The 17,295-nt window shown below is 43.7% G+C and overlaps 1 protein-coding gene across 1 annotated transcript in view; it reads left to right on the top strand.

The window, feature by feature from the left end:
* The window catches only part of LOC100286605 (cytosolic carboxypeptidase 6), a 471,389-nt gene that overhangs the window by 195,527 nt on the left and 258,567 nt on the right, over nucleotides 1-17,295 (top strand). The window lies entirely within an intron of this gene.

Below are 17,295 nucleotides of genomic sequence, written 5' to 3' on the forward strand. Positions count from 1 at the left end.
GACATTTGGAATCAAGGATGGCCCATATGGTGTAGGCAGGTTCCCCTCCGACGTCCAACGGTGGGGGCGCATTGCGGGTAGAGACTGGAGGATGGAGGATTTTATACTGATGGGGTAACTGGAGACGGTACGGGACAGGGTTGATGCGGTGGGTTATCTTTAAGGGACCAAAGAAGCGAGGACAGATCTTTTTGTGGGGGGAGGCGGAGCCGGATGTCTCTGGTAGAGAGCCACACATGCTGTTAGGGGTGAAAGAGTGGCGTAGGTCGGCGGCGTCTGTCGGCAAAGCGTTTCTGGGTATTAGAGGCTTCCTGCAGATGCCGGTGAGCGGTCTCCCATACCCGCTTACTACACCGGTACCAGTCGTCGACAGCTAGGACAGTACCAGACTCCGCCTCCCAGGGAAACATGGGGGGTTGGTAACCAAGGACACACTGATACGGAGTAAGGCGGAGGGATGAGTGCATGAGTGAGTTCTGAGCGTATTCGGCCCAGGCCATATACTGACTCCAGTCGTGTGGAGAGGCAGAACATTGTTGGCGGAGGTAGTTCCCTATTTCTTGGTTCAGACGTTCCGTCTGCCCGTTGGTCTGGGGGTGGTACCCGGAGGAGAGGCTGAAGGTCACAGAAGGCTCGCCACACCCGGGAGACAATCTGGGGCCAACGGTCAGAGACAATGTCCTCCGGAATCCCATACAGACGGAACACCTGCTGGAACATACACTCCGCCAATTCCATTGCGTTCAGTAAATGAGGAAGAGGTACCAGACGACACATTTTTGAAAAAGGTCTACTATGACAAGGATGATGGTGTTACCAGAGGATTCAGGAAGGTCTGTGATGAAGTTAACAGATATGTGGGACCAGGGTCTGTGAGGGATTGGCAAAGGTTGAAGCTTTCCGGAAGGGAGATGAGAGTACTGGACAGGAGAGTACATAATCCCTTAGGTCGAATGCCAGTGAGGACCACCAGAACTTCCGGGCTAGAGGTTTGGTGGTTCGTGTAATGCCCAGATGTCCTGAACCCAAGGATGTGTGACACCATTGCATCAGTTGGGGTCTAACAGCTGCTGGTACGTAACTCTTCCCAGCTGGTGTCTCAGGAGGAGCCGGGTCTGTGGTTGGGGCTTCTTGTATGGCAGAGTGAACCTCCCACTGTTCCGGTCCCATAATGCAAGAGGAAGGAAGAATGGGTGTAGGGTCTGAATTACTGGTCAGAAGGTCAAACTGGCGGGAGAGAGCATCAGCTTTTACGTTTTTCTTTCCAGGGATGTAAGTAACATGAAAATGGAAGCTTGTGAAGAAGATAGCCCAGCAGGCTTGTATGGAGTTTAACCTCTTGGCCCCTCTGATATATTCCAGATTATGATGATCTGTTAGGACGAGAAAGGGATGTTGTGCACCCTCCAACCAGTGGTGCCACTCCTCGAGGGCCAGCTTGATGGCGAGGAGTTCCCCACATCGTAATTCCTCTCAGTGGGGGATAACATCCTGGAGAACAAGGCACAGAGATGTGATTTGCGAGGTGTTCCCACCTGCTGAAAGAGTATGGTTCCTACTCTTACTTCGGAGGCATCCACCTCCAGGGTGAAAGGAAGGGTCGGATCCGGTTGGCGAAGAACAGGAGCTGAGGTGAAGAGGCGTTTCAAGTTGTTGAATGCAGTCAGGGCAGCATCAGTCTGTTGAAGGGTCCGGGTCTTTTGGCTGGTAAGGGCAGAGAGGGGAGTGGCAGTAGAACTGAAGTTCCAAATTAACACTCGATAGAAGTTGGAGAACCCAATGTAACGGAGTTCCTTAACGGTGGTGGGTTTGGGCCAGTTACTGACGGTGGTGACTTTTTTCTCATCCATGCTGACCCATCCAGGTGTCAGTACGAAGCCGAGGAAGTTTACCGAGGTTACATGGAAGGCACTCTTTTTAGTCTTCACATAAAGGTTATGGTCAAGGAGCCATTGAAGAATCTTTTGCACATGCTGTATGTGTTCTTTCAGGGAGTAGGAGTAAATCAGGATGTCATCAATGTAGACGATGAGAAAGCGGTTGATCATATCCTGGAAAACCTCGCTCATAAAGGATTGGAAGACGGCGAGGGCGTTCGTAAGGCCGTAGGGCATGACCAGGTATTCGTAGTGCCCTCGAGCGGTGATAAAGGCCGTCTTCCATTCGTCACCTTCACGTATACGAACAAGGTTAAATGCACTTTGCAGGTCAAGTTTAGTATAGATGTTGGCACGGCCCACTTGTTCAAGGGTCGCTGGGATCAGAGGAAGAGGGAAACGGTTCTTGACTGTGACGTCATTCAGGGAACGATAATCAATACATGGACGGAGACCACCGTCCTTTTTTCCAACAAAGAAGAAGCTGGACGTAGCTGAGGAAGAAGGACGAATGAAACTGTTTGAGTGTTTCATCAATGTAGTTCTCCTTGGCCCCATTTTTCTGGATAGATAGGGCCCTTCGGTGAGACACTCCAGGGAGTAAGTCAATAGCACAGTCTCCTGGGCGATGTGGTGGCAGTGTGGAGGCCTTGATTTTGCTGAAGACATTGCTGTACTGGGTGTATTCAGATGGTTTGGTGGGTGGCACTGCTGAGGCAGAGTCCTCAATGGTGGTGGCTCTGCAGGGTAGGCTGAGACAACTGGTGAAGCAGGTAGAAGACCAGGACAGTAGTTCAGCTTGTTGCCACAAGATGACAGGGTCGTGACGACAAAGCCAGGGGTGTCCGAGTACGAGTGGCTGTTGGGGGATGAGAGTTCCATGAGTTTAATGCTTTCTGTGTGGAAGAATTCAATCTGGAGGGTGATGCTCTGTGTCAGGAGCGTGATGAAGCCTGTGCCCAATGGCTGCCTATCCAGGGTGTTAATCCTTTAGGGGGGGGGGGTGACAGGTGTTAGATCAATGTCAAGCTCTTGTACTAGCTGGTGATCGATAAAATGACCTGCTGCTCCCGAATCTATCAAGCCTTCTACGTACTTGGTAACCCCCTTCACTGTTATCAATACTGGGACAGAGAATTGCTTCTGTGAGATATTTAGAAATAAGGACACGCTTACCTGCATGGCCATTCTCATCTCTCCATGGGGGGCGAATAGGGCAATGGCTGAGTAGATGATCTTTCCCTCCACAGTATAGGCAGAGCCCTTCTTGGATCCGCTTTTGACATTCGATATATGGGAGAGGAGCATGGCCCAACACATGGGCTCTGGAAGACTCGGACGGGATGACGGAATCATGGAAAGAGGTTTCGGGTTCCTGGGTGGCAGTGTTCTTTGGCGGTCGGCGATGAGGTGGTCGATGGAGTTATGAATGTATTGATTTAAATCCTGAAGGTCACCTCTACAGGCCATCTCTGCCTGAAGTTCCCTGTTGAGCCCTCTACGGTAGATGGCAAGTAAAGCAGCCTCATTCCATTCACTCCCTGCAGCCATAGTGCGGAACTCGAGGGCATACTCGGCAGCTGAATAGCATCCTTGTTGAAGTTCTATGAGGAGGTCTCCTATAGGACGACTGGAGGGAGAGTGATTGAATACCTCTTTGAAAAGGGTGTGGAAATGGGTCTCGGATCCGAGTTCTGTGCTGTTGGCAGTCCATATGGCGGTGGCCCAACCCAGGGCTTTGCCTGTGAGTAGAGACACGACAAAATCCACCATGCTCTTGTCAGTAGCGAAGTTAGTGGGGTTGTGCTCGATGTATTTCCTGCATTGCATCAGAAATCGCTGACATTTCCCAGGTGGTGAACCGTCATATTTTCCAGGCATGGGTATGAACGAAGGAGGGCTATTCGTTACGATACCTGGTATCGGAGGAGTAGGGATAGGCTGGCGGAGAAGATGGCAAATTTCCTCCATAAGCTCCTCTTGCTGGGTTACGCGCCACTGTAGCTCCGCTGAATCCATTCCGTTTTTAGGTGAGGTATTCTGTAATGAATACTCAGGGAGAAAAAGGTGTAGATTCACTCAGAGAGCATGGCAGATGTTTATTAAGCCTTTGCAGAAGGCAGGAATGGTGGTCGCAGGCAATGGTCAAACACAGGTAGGCAGTCAAAAACAAACAAAACCTCACAACCTTACAAACAGAAAGAACTGAACTAAATAGGGAGCTGATGAGACCAGGTGAGAAACGAACACAGGTGAAGTCATTGAAAAAAAATGAAAGACAGGGCTACTTTCCAGAACACAAAGAAACAGGGCTACGTTCAAGAACACAAGGTTCACTAAGAAAAGAAAAGCAGAACCTTACACATAAGAGGGTTTGACATGCTTCATGGAGATGACAGCTCAGACAGCCTGGATGTTAATCTGTTCTAACTGTTCTATGTGGAATTACATTTCCAGGAAAACGTTCACCGCACTATAGGGAAACAGGCACCCAAATTGGTCCTGGGCGTAGGTAGAGTTATAACAAGAGCACCCAACCACCAGCCAGTCAGCCTGCGTGTGATGAGGGGGCTCCAGGCGGCGTGGCCCAGACAAACCATTTAATGAGCTTAAGATAGAAAGACTCCAATTTACCTCCTCACTCGTCCTCACCTCAATCTCACAATTTGACTCGATGATGATGCTGTCAGTAGTGTGCCAACGGTCGCTGGAGAGCGCCACTGCTCATGGTAACTAACACAGCGAACGCATCCAGAAGTGAGAAGCAGCAACAGTAGCAGCAGTGTTGGATGTGGAAAGGTGAATGTGTGCATAAGCACAGACAGGAAATCAGGGCTAGTGATGATGTGCCATTATAAAGGACAGGGACACATGAGCTATGATGCCGTGTAGGTTACATGTGAGAGGCTCGGTGTCAGGGAAGTGGACGATGAATGATGAAATTGGAAGCTGAATGATGACCCTCAGTTGTAGATCTGTCACACTCATGCCACTTCTATTCCCTGTTAAAGCCCTCATGCAGTCTTTTTAATTACATTTTTAAATGATCACTTTATGTCTAATAAATCCCTGTTTGTGAATATAACGTATATATATATATATAATATCATATATTTTTAAATAATTTATTTCAGTGAACCTCCTTGGGCCACGGAAATGCTCAGTCTGATCGTGTGGGTTCTCACATCCCTGATTAGCTGATAGGATGGTCTAAAGCCCACCCCCTTACCCCTTAAAAACATAATTTATTTTAAGGGCGCATGGTATTCAACCTGTCATTTGGAACTGGTGTTGGACCCTGAAAGCGACAAACTTCCACAGGTTTGTAGGCTGCTTTGTCTTCTCATCAAAACAAAAGGCATACATAATGCATCTTAATTTGCTATATCATTGTTGTACAGTTTTCAATAGGTCACCAGAAGAGCCCGTTTGCATGGTGGCCCATCCTGGCCTATATCCTGTCTGCCATCTATTCATTAGCAGAATCCTGGCACCATCCCTATGGTGAAGCATGGTGGTGGCAACATCATGCTTATGGGATGTTTTTCAGAGGCAGGGACTGGGAGACTAGTCAGGATCAAGGCAAAGATGAACAGAGCAAAGTACAGAGAGATCCTTGATGAAAACCTGCTCCAGAGCGCTCATGACCTCAGACTGGGGTAAAGGTTCACCTTCCAACAGGACAATGACCCTGAGCACACAGCCAAGACAACGTAGGAATGGCTTCGGGACAAGTCTCCGAATGTTCTGTAGTGGCCCAGCCAGAGCCTGGACTTGAACCCGATCAAACATATCTGGAGAGACCTGAAAATAGCTGTGCAGCGACGCTCCCCATCCAACCAGACAGAGATTGAGAGGATCTGCAGAGAGGATCTTGGTGCGGCAAATTTGTATCATCATACCCAAGAAGACTCGAGGCTGTAATCGCTGCCAAAGTTGCCTCAACAAAGTACTGAGTAAAGGGTCTGAATACTTATGTAAATGTGTTATTTCAGTTTTTTATTTTTAATACATTTACAAACACTTCTTTAAAACAGTTTTTGCTTTGTGCTTTGTCATTATGGGGTATTGCGTGTAGATTGATGAGGGAATAAAACTATTTAATCAATAGAATGAGGCTGTAACGTAACAAAATGCAGAAAGAGTAAAGGGGTCTGAATACTTTCCAAATGCACTGTAGTGCAGCAACAGAGTAGTCATCGATGGTATAAAGTACAAAAAAACAGTGGTTTTATTTACATTGTCTTCACCAGCTTTCTCCACCACTGACATTACTATACACAACTATCATTTCATCCTGTGACAGGAAAAGTGGATGAGTTAGTATTTCACACTTATTGTGCACACACAATTATACTTAGCTTGTCAACAAGAACTTGCTTGGAATAATTTGTTGTGATGGTTGGGGTGAACATCTACCGGAGAATAGATCTCCAAGAGGGTGGTTGGTGACGACTGCCCCAACACACACTACAAATGTGTTTTAAAATAGTCATACACTCAATCACAGAGAGACCCGTAGACCCTACCCATTGACGAGTCCTACTAAGCAGTTATAGGGCATGGTTCAACCACTACACCCTCAGAAAAATATATATAACTTTTGTCCCCATAGCAGAACATTCTTGGATCTATATGTTACTATTTTTACAGTACATGTAGTGGCTAAACCATGCCCAATCAAATCAAATTGTATTTGTCACATGCGCCGAATACAACCGCTTTGACGCTTTGCCGTTTGATGGTTCATCGGAAGGGTGTAGCGGGGTTTCTTGTAAGCGTCTGGATTAATGTCCAGCTCCTTGAAAGCGGCACCTCTAGCCTTTAGCTCAATGCGAATGTTGCCTGTAATACATGGCTTCTGGTTGGGATATGTACGTACGCTCACTGTGGGGACGGCATCGTCGATTCACTTATTAATGAAGCCGGTGACTGATGAGGTATACTCCTCAATGCCATCGGATGAATCCCGGACCATATTCCAGTCTGTGCTAGCGAAACAGTCCTGTAGCTTAGCATCCACTTCATCGGACCACTTCCGTATTGACCACGTCATTGGTACTTCCTGTTTGAGTTTTTGCTTGTAAGCAGGAATTAGGAGGATAGAGTTATGGTCAGATTTACCAAATGGAGGATGAGAGAGCTTTGTACTCGTCTCTGTGTGTGGAGTAACAAGTATTAAAGCCCCCGGCCACTAGAAGCGCCGCCTCTGGATGAGCATTTTCTTGTTTGCTTATGGGTTTATACAGGTCGTTGAGTGTGGTCTTAGTGCCAGCATCAGTTTGTGGTGGTAAAATAGACAGCTACTAAGAATATTGATGAAACTCTCTTGGTAAATAGTGTGGTCTACAGTTCATAGTGAGACATTCTAACTCAGGCGAACAAAACCTCAAAACCTCTTTGATATTAGAGATCATACACCAGCTGTTGTTGACAAAGAGACACACACCACCCCTGCTGATCCTACCTGAGGCTGCTGTTCTGTCTTGCCGATGCACAAAAAATACAGTTAACCAAGTTAACTGTATTTTATCCATGTCCTTGTTCAGCCACGACTCAGTGAAACATAGGATATAAACAGTTTTTAATGTCCCGTTGATAGGATAGTCTTGAACGGAGCTCATCCAGTTTGATAGACTTAGTAGAATTTGTCAATGGACAGGGGCTACTCATCTGTCTGGGAGTGGCTGTATGACCAATAGAAGACATATCCAGGTATCTGGCCAATAGGAGCTTTGTCAGTTGGTGGTGCTGCAGCCTGCGTAGTCCATCACATCTACCAGGACTTCCAGGATGCCCAGGGACCCCATCCTGGATGGATTTGGGAACTTGTCTGCAGAAAGAAATGGACAGACAAACAAAATATGACCTGCAATACGTCAGAACAACTTTCATATCCATACCATAATTTGCTAGATTGAAACTGAATATTCACTGCCTTCTTACATCTTATTTTCTGTTTATAGAATGTGGTGACATAATTTAGTTTGTATTGGTAAGTGGTAACCTGTCACACCCTGATCAGTTTCACCTGTCCTCGTTATTGTTTCCACACCCTCCAGGTGACACTTGTTTTCCTCTGTATTTATCCCTGTGTTTCCTGTCTCTTTGCGTTAGTTCGTCTTGTATGTTTCCAAGTCAGTTTTCTGGTTCTCCTGCTTTTTGCATTTTCCTTTTTCCTAGTCCGCCTGGTTTTGACCCTTGCCTGTTTCTGGACCTTGTCAGTGTTAGAATGTTAGCCAGAAGTCAAGCCCTTCCTAACTGTATTTTCAAAGACTGGGCCTGTTTGTGGCGATATGCAGAATTGCATTGACCCTGTGCCATTTATGAAAGGGGATTATCCAACTGAGAACAATTCTACCTACATTATGTCACACTGCCCCTCATTTTTTGACATTTCAATTGTTTTGTCATTTAGCAGACACTCTTATCTAGAGAAACTTACAGGAGCATTTAGGCTGGTGCTTTGCTCAAAGGAACATTGGCAGATTTTTCACCTAGTCGGCATGGGGATTCAAACCAGCAACCTTTCGGTTACTGGCCCAGTACTCTTAACCGCTAGGCTACCTCCCGCACATCAAAGGACTGCATGGGGAGGCCTAATCAAACAGAGGCCTGCCACATGCAACGCCTGCACCCACTACCACAACCCAGTCCAAAACATAGGGGAAGGGTCAAGGCTGGGAAAAGTGGTCAAGGCTGGGAAAAGGGAAAGACAGTGTTTAATCTTCTACTGAACCTGTATTGTTTCTGGAGGATCCCTGACTGAATAGCAAGGGTTTTCTATGCAATTACAGAGGTGTGACGAACGGCCAGAGGGCCCTGCTTTACACACTTAATTGCTGTGTGTGAGCAAGAAGGTGTCCTTTATTAAAGTTTGTGTGAAACTAAGTGAACTGTCAAGATACAGCAGGCTACTGGCATTACACAAATATTCAGCAGGCTACTGACATTACACATCTGGCTAAAAGATTACTGTAGCTCTGCTGGAATCACTTTCATAGATAACTTTGACGCCTTCTGGAAACAGAATGACAGAGTCCATCCAAATCATCTTGGCTCCTGGACTCTATCCACGCTTTTCAAGGCTGCATTGAAACAATGACTTATCAATGACCCAAGACCAGCTCAGTTAATCCCTACCACTGTGACAATGAGTCATCATAATGCTGCATCAAATGTACATTATCCTAGGGGCGTTGTCAGACACAATGTAAGTAACTTATGTCCCCCTAATTTCCCTGAATACCTCTGTTGATCCTACAGCTATTGTATGCAGTAATCACAGTAATCACAGTAATCATGAGCCTATGAACCAGAGTTACACTGTTAGCACTGAGGCGGTGTGCCCTAGTAGGAAGACCACTGTGTGCAGCTCACCCTGACTATCAGCTCCAATATAAATAATTCTGATAAGCTTCCCAGTAAAGCATTAAAAACTGTCACACCCTGATCAGTTTCACCTGTCTCCACCCCCTCCAAGTGTCGCTTGTTTTCCCCAGTGTATTTATCCATGTGTTTCCTGTCTCTCTGTGCCAGTTCGTCTTGTATGTTTCCAAGTCAACCAGCATTTTCCCCGTTCTCCTGCTTTTTGCATTCTCCTTTTTCTAGTCCTCCCCGTTTTGACCATTGCCTGTTTCTGGACTTTGTACCCGCCTGCCTGACCATTCTTCCTGCCTTGACCACGAGCCTGTCTGCCACTCTGTACCTCCTGGACTCTGATCTGGTTTTGACCTTTTTGCCTGTCCACGACCATTCTCTTGCCTACCCCTTTGGATTAATAAACATTGTAAGACTCCAACCATCTGCCTCCTGTGTCTGCATCTGGGTCTCGCCTTGTGGCATGATTGTAACCCAATCAACAGCTAAAGTAAACTTTTTTTATTTGGGGCTATGATAGTCTATTACAAATCAGTCTGACTGTACTTTGATAGTATGTCAATCTGAAGGAAGTATGGTTTGAAGTCACTGAAATGATTCAGAAAGGTATTGGAAAGGGATCATAAGATCACCAGGCAATAATCTTCTGTGTAGAAAATAACATAATTGACATTGCTTTCACTGATGTGGTGCTAGGCTGATTATGCCTGGTCCTGTCCACGCTCTGTTCTAACGAGTCCTGCGCAGCTTGTGTGCATCGTATTCGTGTTCCTGCAAATGTTATCTTTCAGGAATGGGCTCATAACAGCTTATAGCTTCAACCGTTCAAAAGTTAGAGACATATTTGCAGGAGAAAAAAACAGAAACCACCCTGTTTATCACAACCGCATTTAGGCTATCAGAGGTTACGCACGTGACACATTTTTATTTTACCCAGAGCTTCTCTTACGACCCCTTTTCAAATTAGGTGAGCAAATTCGGCGAGCCAGTCGGGTTGCCTCCCACAACTTTGCAGCATAAAACTTCCAGCCTGTACTTTCCCTAGGTTGGGGAGTTAGATACTAAGGACACTAACGTTACATACAGTACATTTACTTTGCCTTTAGAAAGTATTCACACCCCTTGTTGTTACAAAGTGGGATTAAAATTGATTTAATTGTAATTTTTTTGTCAACGATGTACACAAAATACTCTAACATTTGTAAAAAATAAACGAAAATTATGCTGAACAAACATGTTAACGCAACATGTTTCATGAGCTGAAATAAAAGATCCCAGAAATTTTCCATACGCACAAAAAGCTTATTTCTCACAAAATGTTGTGCACAAATTGGTTTACTTCCCTGTTAGTGAGCATTTTTCCTTTGCCAAGATAATCTATCCACCTGACAGGTGTGGGATATCAAGAAGCTGATCAGCATGATCATTACACAGGTTCAGCTTGTGCTGGGGACAATAAAAGGCCACTCTAAAATGTGCAGTTTTGTCACACAACACAATGCCACAGATGTCTCAAGTTTTGAGGGAGAGTGCAATAGGTATGCTGACTGCAGGAATGTTCATCAGAGCTGTTGCCATATAATTTAATGTTAATTTCTCTACCATAAGCCGCCTCCAATGTCGTTTATAGAATTTGGCAGTACGTCCAACCGGCCTCACAACCGCAGACCACGTGTAACCACGCCAGCCTCCGCTTCAGGCTTCTTCACCTGCGGGATCGTCTGAGACCAGCCAACCGGACATCTGATTAAACTGAATAGTATTTCTGTCTGTAATATTGCACTTTTTTGGGAGAAAATCATTCTGATTGTCTGGGCCTGGCTGCACCCCTGCCCAGTAATGTGAAATCCATAGATAAGGCCCTGATGAATTAATTTCAATTGACTTATTTCCTTATATGAAGTGTAATTCAGAAAAATCGCTGCCAAAGGTGATTCTAACATGTATTGACTCAGGGGGATGAATACTCATCTAATCAAATCAAATCAAATTGTATTGGTCACATACACATGGTTAGCAGATGTTAATACGAGTGTAGCGAAATGCTTGTGCTTCTAGTTCCGACCATGCAGTAATATCTAGCAAGTAATCTAACAATTTCACAACAACTACCTTTTACACACAAGTGTAAAGGAATGAATAAGAATTTGTACATATAAATATATGGATGAGCGATGGCCGAACGGCATAGGTGATATGATCCTTGACTAGTCTCTCAAAGCACTTCATGATGACGGAAGTGAGTGCTACAGGGCGATAGTCGTTTAGCTCAGTTACCTTAGCTTTTTTCTTCAAGATATACACTGAGTGCACAAAACATTAGGAACACCTTTCTAATTTTGAGTTGCACCCTCTTTTGCCCTCAGAAAAGCCACAATTAATTTGGGGGATGGGCACTACAAGGTGTCGAAAGCATTCCACAGGGATGGTTGCCCATGTTTACTCCAATGGTTCCCACAGTTGTGTGAAGTTGGTCGGATGTCCTTTGGGTGGTGGACCATTCTTGATGTACATGGGAAACTTGAGCATGAAAAACCCAGCAGCATTGCAGTTCTTGTCACACTCAAACTGCCTGACACCTACTACCATACCCTGTTCAAAAGGCACTTAAATATTTTTTCTTGCCCACTCACCCTCTGAATGGCACACATCTACACTGATTGAAGTGAATTTAACAGGAGACATCAATAAGGGACCATAGCTTTCACCTGGATTCACCTGGTCAGTCTGTCATGGAAAGAGCAGCTATACTTAGTGTATTAGTGTTTTATACTGAACATAAATATAAACGCAACATGTAAAGTGTTTGTCCCATGATCTGGAATAAAAGAAGCTATCTATCTATCTATCTATCTATCTATCTATCTATCTATCTATCTATCTATCTATCTATCTATCTATCTATCTATCTATCTATCTATCTATCTATCTATCTATCTATCTATCTATCTATCTATCTATCTATCTATCTATCTATCTGTTAGCTTGAAAATATGACGAGTGGTACTCAGTGATGTGTTGTGTTGGATTTGCCCAAAACATAAGGCTTTGTACCCAGGACATAAGGTTCATTTCCACCTTTTTTGCAGTTTTACTTTAGTGTCTTATTGCAAGCAGGATGCATGTTTTGGAAAATGTGTATTCTGTACAGGCTTCCTTCTTTTCACTCTGTCACTTAGGTTAGTATTGTGGAGTAACTACAATGTTGTTTATCCAGCCTCAGTTTTCTCCTATCACAGCCATTCAACTCTGTAACTGTTTTAAAGTCACCATTACTCCCAAGTGGCGCAGCGGTGTAAGGCACTGCATCTCAGTGCTAGAGGCAAATCCAGGCTGTATCACAACTGGCCGTGATTGGGAGTCCCATAGTGCGGCGCACAATTGACCCAGCTTCGTCCAGATTTGGCTGGTGTAGGCCGTCATTGTAAATAAGAGTTTGTTTTTTACTGACTTGCCTAGTTAAATAAAGGTTAAATAAAAATGTAAAAATGTATAAATAAAATGGCCTCATGGTGAAATCCCTGAGCGGTTTCCTTCCTCCATGGCAACTGATTTAGGAAGGACGCCTGTATCTTTGTTGTGACTTTGTGTATTGATAAACCATCTAAAGTTATTAATAACTTGGAAAAACCTCCCTGATCTTTATGGTTGAATCTGTGTTTGAAATTCACTACTCAACTGAGGGACCTCACAGATAATTGAATGTGTGGGGTACAGAGATGAGGTAGTCATTCAAAAATCATGTTCAACACTATTATCGCACACAGAGTCCATGCAACTTATTACGTAACTTGTTAAGCAAGCCTTGACCCTTGAACTTATTTAGGCTTGCCATAACAAAGGGGTTGAATAATTATTGACCCAAGACATATCAACTATAAATGTTTTATTAATTTTTCTCAAATTCAAAAAACATGATTCCACTTTGTCAATTAGGTTAGTATTGTTGAGTAACTACAATGTTGTTGACTTAAATATTTTTGTCATTTGAGTAATGATTTAGTCTTGTTTTTGTAAAAATAACAAAAACATTTGGCCATTTTAGCCTACTAAATACCCTTTCATTTTTATCACATTTTAGTCATGTCACATTTGTAACCTATAGTAAACAAGCATACATCATTGACTTCCATGTGCACAAACATACATAGCCTTGTCCTACCAACATATTTTTCTGCGTAACATCCTATTCTCTTCCCAACAGCAGAAATATGACAAACATGTACATTATTGGGACAGTGATGAATTTTCTCTTCTTTTAGCTCTATACTCCAAAATGTTGCATTTGAAATTAAAGACTGACTATGAGGTTAAAGTGCACACTGTCAGCTTTAATGGGAGGGTATTTTAGCACGCAATGTCTACATCAAGCTTGTGACGCTCCAAATTTGTTGGATGCATTTGCCGGTTTGTTTTGGTTGTGTTTCAGATTATTTTGTGCCTAATTGAAATGAATGGTAAATAATGTATAATGGAGTCACTTTTATTGTAAAAAAATAAACATACTCTACCGTTCAAAAGTTTGTGGTCACTTAGAAATGTCCTTGTTTTTGAAAGAAAAACACATTTTTTTGTCCATTAAAATAACATCAAATTTATCAGAAATACAGTGTAGCCATTGTTAATGTTGTAAATGACTGTTGTAGCTGGAAACAGCTGATTTTGGGGGGAATATCTACATAGGCATACAGAGGCCCATTATCAGCAACCATCACTCCTGTGTTCCAGTGGCATGTTGTGTTAGCTAATTCAAGTTTATCATTTTAAAAGGCTAATTGATCATTAGGAAACCCTTTTGAAATTATGTAAGTACAGCTGAAAACTGTTGTCCTGATTAAAGAAGCAATACAACTGGCCTTTTTAGACTAGTTGAGTATCTGGAGCATCAGCATTTGTGGGTTTGGTTACAGGCTCAAAATGGCCAGAACAAAGAACTTTCTTCTGGAACTCGTCAGTCTATTCTTGTTCTGAGAAATGAAGGCTTTTCCATGTGAGAAATTGCCAAGAAACTGAAGATCTCATGCAACGCTGTGCACTACTCCCTTCACAGAACAGCGCAAACTGTCTCTAACCAGAATAGAAAGAGGAGTGGGAGGCCACGGTGCACAGCTGAGCAAGAGGACAAGTACATTTAGAGTGTCTAGTTTGAGAAACAGACCCCTCACAAGTCCTCAACTGGCAGCTTCAATAAATAGTACCCGCAAAACACCAGTCTCATAGTCAACAGTGAAGAGGCGACTCCGGGATGCTGGCCTTCTAGGGAGAGTTCCTCTATCCAGTGTCTGTCTTCTTTTGCCCATCTTAATCTTTACTTTTTATTGGCCAGTCTGAGATATGGCTTTTTCTTTGCAGCCACCCTTTGCCACCCTTTGCCTTGATGACAGCTTTGCACACTCTTGGAATTCTCTCAACCAGCTTCACCTGGAATGCTTTTCCAACAGTCTTGAAGGAGTTCCCACATATGCTGAGCACCTGTTGGCTGCTTTTCCTTCACTCTGCGGTCCAACTCATCCCAAACCATCTCAATTGGGTTGAGGTCGGGTGATTGTGGAGTCCAGGTCATCTGATGCAGCACCATCCCTCTCCTTCTTGGTCAAATAGCCCTTACACAGTCTGGAGACGTGTTTTCGGTCATTATTCTGTTGAAAAACAAATGAGAGTCCCACTAAGCGCAAACCAGATGGCATGGCATATCGCTGCAGAATGCTGTAGTACCCATGCTGGTTCAGTGTGCCTTGAATTCTAAGTAAATCACTGACAGTGTCACCAGCAAAGCACCCCCACACCATCACACCTCCTTCTCCATGCTTCACGGTGGAAACCAAAGGACAGATTTCCACCGGTTTAAATTCCATTGCTCATGTTTCTTGGCCCAAGCAACTCTCTTCTTCTTATTGGTTTCCTTTAGTAGTGGTTTCTTTGCTGCAATTCGACCATGAAGACCTGATTCATGCAGTCTGCGCTGAACAGTGGATGTTGAGATGTGTCTGTTACATGAACTGTGAAGCATGTATTTCGGCTGCAATCTGAGGTGCAGTTAACTCTAATGAACTTATCCTCTGCATCAGAGGTAACTCTGAGTCTTTGTTTCCTGTGGCGGTCCTCATGAGAGCCAGTTTCACCATAGCGCTTGATGGTTTTTGTGACTGCGCTTAAAGAAACTTTCAAAATTCTTGAAATTTTCCGGATTGACTGACCTTCATGTCTTAAAGTAATGATGGACTGTCGTTTATCTTGGCTTATTTTTACCATAATATGGACTTGGTCTTTTACCAAATAGGGCTATCTTCTGTATACCACCCCTACCTTGTCACAACACAACTGATTGGCTCAAACGCATTAAGAAGGAAAGAAATTCCACAAATTAACTTTTAACAAGGCACACCTGTTAATTGAAATGCATTCCAGGTGACTACTTCATGAAGCTGTTTGAGAGAATTCCAAGAGTGTGCAAAGCTGTCATCAAGGAAAAGGGTGGCTACTTTGAAGAATCTCAAATCTCAAATATATTTTGATTTGTTCAACACTTTTTTGCTTACTACATGATTCCAAATGTGTTATTTCATAGTTTTGATGTCTTCACTATTATTCTACTGTCACGTTCGCTATCTTTGAACTCCCAGTCGTAGATCAACCAAGGCGCAGCGTGCTTGTAATTCCACATACTTTATTAGAATAAACCGAACAAAACAATAAAAAGGGAAAGAATGTGACACAACTGAGGCGCATACAAAACACACACAGAAATAATAATTACCCACAAACACAGGTGGGCAAAAGGCTGCCTAAGTATGATTCCCAATCAGAGACAACGATAGACAGCTGCCTCTGATTGGAAACCATACTCGGTCAAAACAAAGAAATACCATGACATAGAATGCCCACCCCATATCACACCCTGACCTAACCAAACAGAGAAAAACATCTCTCTCAGGTCAGGGCGTGACATTCTACAATGCAGAAAAAAGTACAAATAAAAAAAAAACCTTGAACGAGTAGGTGTGTCCAAACTTTTGACTGGTATTGTATATATAATATGTTTCTTAACACTTCTACATTATTGTGGATGCAACCATGATTACGGATAATCCTGAATGAATTGTGAATTAAGTTACAGACGCACCAATATCATAGCTCCCCAAAAATGGTAACCTCACGTTATTGTGATGGTGAGAGGTTATATGATATTTGTGTGTCTGTAACTTTCTTACTCATCGTTATTCACGATTCATTCAGGTGTTTAGAAACATATTATATATATTTTTTGTCAAATCAGACGAAGTGATTGTTCTGATGGAAGACAGTGCAAAGAAACAATTGCTGCCTTACAGACAGCTACTGCACAATCTCTCTTGCTTTTGGCCGTGAATCCCTAGCTACCTCTCCTGTGCATGTCATCAATTTGACCGGGCGGGATAGTAGGAGGGGATGAATTGTCATTGGTCTATTACAATCAGACCACCAGGTGACGTTATGTGGTGGCCAACAACACCTACTTTGCCTTGTCTTAACAGAAGTATAGAGACTGTTGCAGCCTGCCTGCCTTGGTGGAGTATAGAGTGCCACCTTGGCGTTAAAGAAGCTTAACAAATAGATTACAGGTATGAGACACAGCCACTAAATAAGACAATCTGAATTGGTGAAAAAGAAGAAAGAGGACCAATGTAAGTCAGAAAATGAGGATGTATTTGCCTGAGGAAAAGCTGAAAGTAGGCTGGCAACAGATGTGCAGGGCAGTAAAGTTTAATTGAAATGCCAGCAGCGATGGTCTTATCTCCACGGTACAGGAGCCTGCTGCCAGTCAGAACATCAGTTAAATGTCATTTTACCTAAGTCTGAATCAGCCTGCCACAATCCCTGCTCCTGTGATGGAGGGGGAGGAGGAGCGGGGTTTGTAATAGGATTTCAGTAGCACCCAGTTCACTTCCACCACCTGGACTAAGTTGGTAATTTGATATAGTCCATCAATAGGATTCATTTACTGTACAATGATAATATTATTGTCATTATTTATATATTTATTCATCTCTCCCCATCT

Source organism: Salmo salar, chromosome 23 (assembly GCF_965601325.2).
Source record: "Salmo salar chromosome 23, fSalSal1, whole genome shotgun sequence".
Lineage (NCBI taxonomy): Eukaryota > Metazoa > Chordata > Actinopteri > Salmoniformes > Salmonidae > Salmo > Salmo salar.